The sequence below is a fragment of the Physcomitrium patens genome, chromosome 4 (genome assembly GCF_059467195.1).
Source record: "Physcomitrium patens ecotype Gransden chromosome 4, ASM5946719v1, whole genome shotgun sequence".
In the NCBI taxonomy this organism is placed as follows: domain Eukaryota; kingdom Viridiplantae; phylum Streptophyta; class Bryopsida; order Funariales; family Funariaceae; genus Physcomitrium; species Physcomitrium patens.
Genome location: NC_143413.1, coordinates 11,406,821 through 11,417,599, shown reverse-complemented (window position 1 = coordinate 11,417,599; position 10,779 = coordinate 11,406,821).

Here is a 10,779-nt window from a genome sequence, read left to right as displayed (position 1 = left end):
TTTTTTTTCTTTTTTCTTTTTTTTTCTTTTTTCTTTTTTCTAGTGCATGATTTCGTTTCTCGTTTTTTAATACATTCTTGGAATTATGTCTATTTATTTATTTTGTTTTGTCATGTAATTATTGTCTCTTTCAAGTTTTTTTAATATCATAGACATCTTAAGATAGAAGTAAGTAGTAGCTTTTAGCAAAAATTACTTAGAAAAATTAAATGGTGATACTTGGAGAAGATTGATTAAGAACCTTGGTTGAAATTAGACCAGAGACACAAAACCATGCACCTATGGTACTTCTAAAGTTCACCATGCACCATGCACCATGCACCAACTCACCAATTCTAAAGTTCTTTTGTTGATTGGAAAGTAGAATTTGAGAAAAGACTAAAAAAGGCTTTTTAAAGCATTTACTATGGATGATTTGAATTCTTTAGAGCTTTGTAAGACCTTTGAAAAGTTAGGATTGTTTTGAAATGATTCTAGTTTTTATGATATAAAAGAAGATTATATTTTAGAAAATTTGTAAGCTTTTTAGTAGAACAATGGGTGAAAATTTATAGATTTATGAATTTAATTTTGCAAAGTGTGTGTTGTAAGTTTAAGCTAGATTTGATGTTTCAATTAAATGTTATTGAAATTTAAGTGACGTGTGGTCTTAGAAATTAGATTTTAGAGGATTCATGAAGTTTTCTAAAATTTGCAATAATTTATTAATTGGATTAATGTAAAATTTGGTGCACTAGTAGCAAACTTGATTTCCAACAATCATGAAAAAATTAGAGAGCAATTAAAAAGTGAAAACAAGAGATTTTGGCTCTAAGAAATCAGCATTAAGGTTAGAGAAGGAGGTTGGCCAATATCCAAGCGAATTATGAGGTTTTTTTCCAAATTGATAAGTTTTTTTTTTTTTTTTTTTAATTAATTTAATGTAATTTTTATACATGATAAAAATGTTTTAAAAACTATTATCAAAAAATATATTGACAAAACTATAGAAATAAAAATAAAAAATTTATTTGTATAAGTAATGTAGTTATACAATTAATATTCTATTTTCTTAAAATTCGAAAATTCTAAATAATTAAATATAAAAAATTATGTAATACTTAGTTAAAATATTATCCAAATAATTAGTATTGACTAAGAAGATACCAGATCTCAAGTGCTTAGTTACAAATCTAAAGATGTAATTAGTTTTTTTATTTAAAAATAATAATTTAAGTTTAATGAATTTAATAAAATTTATATATATATATATATATATATATTGTAAATTAATTAAAAAACAAACGATATCATTGTGATATTTATTATGTAGAATTGATAATGATAAATATATTATTAGAAATTTTATATGATAAAAGATTAAAAATTAAAAAAATTGGATAGAAAATTAATTGAAGAAAATGTGTAATTTCACAAACCTACCAAGAAAGAATTAAGAGATTTTTTTTCGTAAAGAAATCTTCAACTTTGGACTTTTATGCTATGAATTTATAGCTTGTTAATATGAGTTTTTTTTTTTTTTTTTTTTTTTTTTTTTTTTTTATAAATAGAATAATAAGTAATTTAATTATTAAAGTTTAATTATACTTCTTACCAACAAAAATGTATAATCAATAATGACATGCTAAATTTCAATGTCACTTATATAATTTAGATTGTAGTATCCAATTATCTATAAATTTAAAGAACTTCTATTATATTATGTCATGGACATATATATTGACACTAGTATCTACTTAGATAAGAAGGCTTAGGTAGAAGTAGTTAAAGTTGATAATATCTTGTTAAAAAGCTTTGTAGAAGCTTCATAGATACAAATTTGACTTCTTAAGTATTTTTAGATAATTGATAGGTTGAAAACTTGGCTAATAAGTTGGTTACATGTTGCATGTATTGACCACTAGCTTTATAAATTGGCCATGTAGCACACATGTTCAAAACTTGTCTTATAAGTTAGATACATGTTTTGCAAGTTGTACATGTATTGAATGACCTATAGGACATTGCCATGTGTTTTATTAATTAGATAGTATATATTAAAGCAAGAATGTTATTTTTTTTATTTTTATCAAATATTTTATTTTTTATTTATTATTATTTATTATTTTAATCATAGTCTAATTTTAAGAGTTTGAATCTTTCTTATCTTAAGTAAAAAAAAATCCAATTTCTTCTTTTTTAATCTTTTTATTTCATCTTTTTTAAGATATACCTCACTTATTTAATTACATTCTTTAATTTTTTGTTCTTAACATATTGAAAAGAATACACTTATAATGATAGAAATTTATCTTTTTTTGATTAAAAGTGAATTATTTGTTTAAGATATTGTGCTACTTCTTGACTACTAGCTAAGTGCTTTTTCCAACTCTTAATTAGCCTCTACCTTATTGCATTCTTGTTAATTTTGATGGCGTCATAATAGCACCTTATTTCCTTGCTTATTACTCTTTTAATGTCGTGTTATTGGGATACTTTGGCATGTATCAATTAAAAGTGGGTATAGGCTTTTTAGATAGATAACACTACCATAAGTAGGTGTGGTTACCTTTGGCATTTTATCCATGAGGTATCTCTCATCCTACCTTCAAAATGTTTGCAATCCAAGGAAATTTTTGGTATTGTTTCACAAGAATGAGGTTAATTATTGCAGTATATTCTTATCTATTATATAATTTTTGTATTGCTATAATGAATTCTTAATAAATATAATGGTGTTTGCACTCGGTTTTTTGATGCATATTAATAGACATTGAAAATTGGATTGAATATGGATTTTTTATAAATCAGACAATCTACCATATTGATGTATGGCATATTTTTCCTTGAACTATGGATGTATGGCAAAATATTTTAAGATTATACATTGTGCATCCAACACATCTTCAATATTGCTATTTAAGTTACTACTATATATGTCTTTATTGTTGAACATGTGCTTAGTGGCCAAGTGTCAAGTTGTAGCTTATGCTATATCAATTACATTAGTCGATGGCGACAAGTATCAAGTAAGTCAACTTATGGTTTGATACACTATTAAGGACTATAATTGATCTTTGTAGTCAACCATCCATGCAAAGGGTATATGAGGTGAATTTGCATCTTTATAAGTTTGCTCAAGATGTGAGGTTGTTTAAATGGCTGACAATGCACCAAGTACCAAACATTCTCTTGATACTATCAGATTGATGAAGATCAAGATGGATTTGTGTCAAGCTTGCTTTGCCAATGTAGGCAAATCTTTCATATATACTATCTTCATTCTTTGTACTACTTCTTTGAACTATGTTTATAACTTAATAACTATGAATTCAAATGCGACTTGAGCTTCTCGTAGCATGGTATTGAAAGCTTGTAATTTATTAACTTAAGTTTAAATGGTATTCTTTATAGCTTTGAAAGTTGCTTGTTTCTATTGTATTACTTGAATTTAGTTTTGTTCTTGTAACTTGCCTTATATAGCACTATGATCATACTTAAGTGTCACAAGTTTTTCTTGTTATTAAGAAATAATATAGTCTTATTCCTTAAGTTGAGACTACAAACTTTTCATCTCTTTTTGTATATTATTTATGTCCTAGATGCTTGTGGATGACAAAAAAGCTTTGCATAGCTAGACTACATCATGGTTCAATTTATTTATTTGTAATTGTAATATTGTATTGAGCTCATAATATTTATAAATCATATTTTGAACATAGTCTTCTTGACAATATGATTTCTTGGTTTCTTTAATGATTAATATGACTCACTTATATAATATTTATTTTAGGATTTTGTGTTATAATAAAATATCACATATTGTTGTTTTTCATACTATTTTCTAAAGATTGTGGTGCCATGAATCAATTGCAATGATGTAGGCATCAATGTCAATTTAAATTTCTTTTGCTTAGATTTCTTGTTGTGATGCTCTTTTGGGCACTTATTCCTAGCATCTTTCTTGATCTTTACTCAGATGTCTTTCATCAATCTTTGAGGTGATATATATCTATATTTTATAATATAATGCTTGTACTTACTTTTAAATATTGAAAAAAAGAGTTGATAATACTATAAGAATGTTGGTCTTGTTGATGGTATCTCAATTCCTATGTGAAGGTGTTGTGTATGATCTTGCCTCAAATCAATTGTTTTTCTATTCTCTACTAGGAAATAAATATTTACCTTAACATTTGAAATTATATTGACTTACTTGTAAAAAACATATAAAGGCAAGTATGTCACAAATGTACATATAATTTTTTATATTGTGACAAAATTTAATTGTATCCATATTGTATTCATCAATTACAAGAGTCTTATTGCTAACAAGTTCCTTGTGATTGGAGTATGATTACTTATAATTGGATCTATAGTAGGTGATCATCTAGAAGTTAAATCCAAATATAACTTTGAGATATTTAATGTTCTGTAAAATCTCTTGGCTTTCTACCATGCCTATGTACTAGTCCTAAGTTGAGTTGTATTAAGTCATACTTTATACAAACTGCCAACACTACTTCTTATTTATAGCAGATAATAGATTGCAATAGTAACTCTCTAAATCTACACTATTAGTCCACTCATTGTCTTGCATATCAATACACGCTTGTATCTTTGGTATGGTAGAGAATTGTATATAAAAGGCTTAAGAACAAAGTACCAATTTTGTATAAAAAAATAGTTCAATAGAAAAATAAAAAAATAAGAAGACAAAGAAAAAAATGAATGTGAAGAGAGGAGAGTAAGACAAGTAGATTTTGAGATGGTAAATTGTTTTTATGGAGTGTTTGTATAAAAAATTGCATTGATTGAAAGGTTTAAAAATGCGATCATGTTGGTTGTTATTTTTTTTATTATCAACAAGATGGAATACTTAATAATTATATTGTATTTAAGTGATAAGGTAGTGATATGTGTTAGTCACACAATTGACTCACTAGTATATTTTAATACAAAAAATAGCACTTATGGTGCTTTAAATTACTAGCTTAAGAAATCAATGTAAGAATTTGGAGGCAAATAACAAAAAATAGGATGTCAATGCAAGAAGAGATCTTTCATAGGGGTTCCTTGAGAAAGAATTTTTAAATAGATAGTTGTTCTTTAATTTAGCTAATATAATTTTAAGATATTTTTATAATAGAATTTTTTATTATAATTTAATTAAATTAAGAATTAAATATAAATATGATGTGATAATTCAAAAAGGTTAGAAAAAAAATATAGATGGAAGAAGGAAAAAAAAAAAAAAAAAAAAAAAAAAAAACAAAATCTTTTCTTTATTAGTTGCATAGATGCAGATTAAGTTTTTTGGAAGGCCATAGGGATCTATATAGTTTTAGATTCTATTTCCATTCATCTAAGCTCTTCTTCATTTTTTTCTTCTTTGCATATTCAAAGAGGGGTTTTAGAATTGATAGAGAAAGCTAGTGGTTTTTTTTTATTCTTTTCATATATCTACAATATTTTTGTAGGATTATTAATGTTATTATTATATTTAAATAATATATGTTGTCATATGGTGTGATTTTCTATTTGAAAATACATTAGATACCTAATTGTAGAAAGTTAAGCTTTAACCTATTAGCCAAGCTCCAATAAGTGATTTATTCTTATTGTAAAAGACAAATAAATGCAACAGTATAAAAAAATATTCTATTAGTAAAATCTTTTATATTTAAAAGGATTTATATATAAGATTTTCTAAAGCATCTAAATTTTTTCTAACATCCTTTGTTATATCAAATCATAACTAAACATTTGCAAGTAAGTTAGATTTCTAATAAGTTCAAAGAAAATCCATAATTTCCTTACAAAATTCCATCTTTATATCATAATTTTTTTATAGCTCTATATATCTATTTTTAGTATATATTTAAATTATAGACTCTGAAAAACCCCTTTATTTTGTAAAAAATTCCCAAATTATAGCAAAATCTTTTCAAAATATTTTTCTCCTACAAAAGATTTTTTTTACTCCAAATTTTAGAATTTCATATCTCTTGATCCAATTTTTTAATTTTTTTAAAATTTTATAGATAATTTAGAATTTATTCTTAAGATTTATTACAAAAAAAATGAACCATAAATCTACTATAGATCATTTGGCATCTCAAAAATCCTAGCAAATACTTTAAATCCTAATTTATAAGCATTTGAATACAATTCTCTTCATATCTCAAAAATAAAAAATCCAAATACTATAAAATCTAATATTTAACTTTAAAATATAATGACACACATTTGTAGAAAATTTTAGGTAAAGATTCGTCCAAATGCCTAAGATATGGCTAGAATCAAATCCCTCATGAAATTAGGTGGCTAAGAAACCTTAATATGGAAGCACTATCTTTAAGAAATTATTTCTCTTTTAAATCCACTTTAAACTTTTTTTTTATATGTAGAATATAGCCCTTTAAACCAAATTTTCAATTGCAGAATCCAATCCTAAAAATCTCTTCATATACATGTGCTATGCTCCAAAGAGTAATAGTAGGTACAAAATCAACACCTTAACTTTGAGTGCATATATCTCCTTTACAAAAATTCCAAATTATATAATTTTTTTATCAAAACTATACCCAAAATCCTAAACTTGATGACACTAACATCTAATATTCAATTTGTTATGAAAAAATGATCCTAATCTCCAATAAGATCTCAAACAACCTCCTAAAAGTCCATTAGATATGACTTTTGGCTAATAAGAATAGAGATTTTTATCATCCATCTCCATTCATCCATATAATTGGCTTAATTATCCCTTTTTATACAAAGATTCTTCTCTAATCCTTTTTCTAATAAGTTTTACATAATATGTTACCTAAATACTAAATAAATAAAATAAAATTAGATTTTAAAAGTCACCAATGTTTAATAAAGGTGGTTCTAAATATATAAAAACTATTATCAACTTAAAATCAGCCTCAATAATAGGTCTTTTAAACTAATTACTTCAAAATAAAAATCTAATCATATTTTGTAACCAATTCAAATCTAATAACATGGCTCTCATTATATTATATAATAAATTATATATTAAATATATATATATATATATATATATATATATATATTATTTTCACATGGTAGCTAAATCACAACATGACAATGTGTAATTTATATGCAGAGTACATGTAGGTGTATGGCTATACTTATTCTTCTTCATTCCATCAAAATGTTATAGTAGAACTTTTTTTGTTTTTTCTTATGATCAATGTATAACGTTGGTTCTTCATGTGGCTCTACAATTGTCATCAACAAGGCATTGTATGAAGTACTTATCATTGTTTCAAGGCATCGATTGTATAATTATTCACATCACATTGGTGGCAATTAAGTTAATTATTTACATCACATTGAATTAATTGTCTCACTTGTGTGATTAGTATAAAAATTATATTTAATATGCTTAAAATCACTAATCTAGTGAATTAATGTAAGAATTTTGAGATAAATAGAAAAATTAGGATTTTAATATAAAACTAGATTCCTAAAAGGATTTTTTTAAAAAATAATTTTAAAATAAATAATTTCCCTTTAATTTAAATAATATAGATTTAAAATATTTTTTATGATAGAAATATTTTATTAAAATTTAATTTAATTAGATTAAAAATAGATTATAGTTTAATTTGGTGAATTCAAAAAAAAATTAAAAATTTAAGAATTAAAAGAAAATAAAAATAGAAGAAAAAAAAAGAAAAAAAAAAAGAAAAAAAATCTTACTTATCCAAGTTTCGGAATAAGGATGATATTTTAAATTTTTGGAAAAATACTACCAAGGTTTGGCAACGTGGACCTCTAATCTTAATTTTTTTCTCTCTTCTTTTCTCTCTTCTCTATATATTCAAGAAGAACTTTGTTTTTTTTATCTAATGGGCTATTCATTGCTGGTATTGTTGCAGCTCATTGCAGTTGCTACATGCAATAAAAGCTGCCATATTAGTCAAGATTTATGGTGTTGAATCTTAGCAACATGCAAATAACTGATTTTGTGTTGTAATTAGAAGTTATGAGAGTGTAGCATTATTATTAGTTGCATCTTCTTTTTTTTTTTTTTTGTAGTACTGCAACTTTCTTATGTTGGTAGCGGTATTAATTGTCAACAATTTTTACTTCATTCTTGTGTATTGTTTTCAATTATTTTTTATGTATTATTTTTAGTCTGGTTCTTCTTCCCTCATTATTTGAACCTAGTATGCAACTACATTGTTTTGTAGTACCTCCTTATTTTGTTGTATCTAACTTTCAATAACATCAGCATTAAACTTTGTTAGAATTTTCAAAATTTAGTTAGTTCTTTCTTGGCTGGCGTCTCCATCGAAAAATCTTCTTAACATTATTATAGTCCAAACAAAGCCAAGTAGGAGTGTATCAAAGAGTAGAGAATTCTTACGGTATTATATTATGTGTGTTCTTACTTGAGAATGCACTAAGCACCTAGTAGTAGAAGATAAGTAAAAATGCAACAACAATCCTACCAAGTCTAATAGATTTTTAAATAGACTTTAAGTAAACCTTAATAATCCAAATAAAACTTTGACCAATCAATAATAAATCTAAAATAAGTTATAAAAAAATACAAAGAAATTCTAAATTAATCTTTAAAAAAAAATCTTAAAGAAATATAAAAATAAATCTTTAAAGAAATAATAATGATATTAAAGAAATATTTAAAATATAAAATATTAAAAAAATAAATAAAGAATATTAAAGAAATATTAAAAATAAAAATCCTAAATAAACCCTAATCAAACTATAATTTAAGCTTAATTACAATTTTAATGGATGTTAATCAAATCATAGGTCAAATCTTAATTGAAATCCTAATTGAATCTTAACCAAATGGTAGGTCAAATCTTAATTGAAACTCTAACAAAATCCTGAAACATAGACAAATCCTAAACCAAATCCTAAGCAAATTTCTAATTAGACTCTAAATCTTAAACAAACTCTTAATAAATCTTATAGTAGATTGAAACCTCAACAACTAATGATCGAACTATTGATATCAACTTAATTTTTGCACACTTCTTAATAACTTAGTTAAATCAAGCATAAGAAAGATGAAATTTATCACACTTACTAATTGAGAGAAATGCAAGATAATCAAATCAAATGTTGCATGACCTCTTATTCCAATCTTAATACTGAACTTCTAGTGCCAATATCTCTTTCTTGAATCACTAAATTACTCTTTAAAGTTCACCCAAATGTTTAAAATTAAGTATAATATCTTTATAAAAAACTTTCACTTTAATCCAAATGATATATTCCTAAAAATCTTAGAAATATTTACTCATCTTCAAACTACAATTTTTGAGACTTCAACCTATAAAAATCCTCATATACTTCAATCTAACTATTCAATTGCCTTCAAAATTTCCATACACATTTATAACCAGCACACCAATACATTGTCCAAATTTCACCTATATGTATACCACAAAACTCAAGAATATCTCAAATTTGTAAACATACTTTTATTTTTCAAAATCTAAACTAATTGAGAACCTTATTAACTTTGAAAATCCTTCAAAAACATAATATTAATCCAAATAACATTAAACCAAAATTTAAAAATCTTTCTTCAAGTCTACTCTCAAATTATATTTTTGAATCTACCAAAGAATCTTAGAATTGCCTATAGGCAAGATGTTGTACCTTGGGATTTGATTTCAATCCTAGTTGATAATTGGTCCTCTTCAGATATCAATTTTTGATAATTTGAGGTATGTTTTATTTTAATCTATTGTTAATTTTTTTCTAAATATGCCTATATTGATTTATTATCTCATTTGCTTTGATTTGATTCATTTATGCTTCTACAAAGTAAATAGAAATTCCTTCTACAAAAGGCAACATTAAGACAAAATCTTTTACTACCTTTCTATCATTTATCTTTATTCTTTTACTATATCTTTCTACTAGGCTCTTCTTTAATAATATCCACATTATTATTTCTAATAATAATATGGTATATCGTATTACTACATGACAATGGTATTCTTCTTTAATAATATCCACATTATTATTTCTAATAATAATATGGTATATCGTATTACTACATGACAATGGTATTCTTTCTTGCGTGGTTCTTATGTAGTTGTAACAATAGAGGTTCTAGACAATAAAGCTTTTATTGTGGAATTGCTTCAACTCCAGACTTGTCTAGGAGCAACAAAAGGTTCCAGTGCCGCTACCATCCAACCAAAATCAAGTGTATCAATGATTACTGGTCAGAATTAGGATGTAAACATTGTGATTGTTAATTTCTCTATGTGCGATCAAATCTTGTTGCTCGATTAGTTTATATTAATTAATTAGAAGAGGTCAAATTGTAGTTGTGGAATTGGAGCGCTAGGTGGTTCTTGTATCCTTCGCGTGTTGCTGTTCGAGTCAAGTAGTAGTTGATAATGCGTTTTTTTTTTTTTTTTTTTTTTTTTTTTTACTTTTATTATTCACTCCAATTGTCAGAATTTGAATTCAAGACATTCCTACTCTTGCCATCCTTGTGGATCATTGAGAATATGGAAGGTTCAGCGGAGTCATCAGCGGAGTCATCGTAGGGCTCATCCAAGATAAATTCGACATTCCTGTTTATAAAGTGTCCATTATTTACAAAGTATAAAGCAAGGAGCGTGGAACGTGTTCAATCCAATATTTAAGAAGTGGATCGGCCATCATACATCCCTGAAGTCATCACACTTGCAAGATCGGATCGTTTTCTAGGTGCTACATGTATAACGATTGTGATCCATACTGATTCTTCGTCGACGTGCTACAACCCTC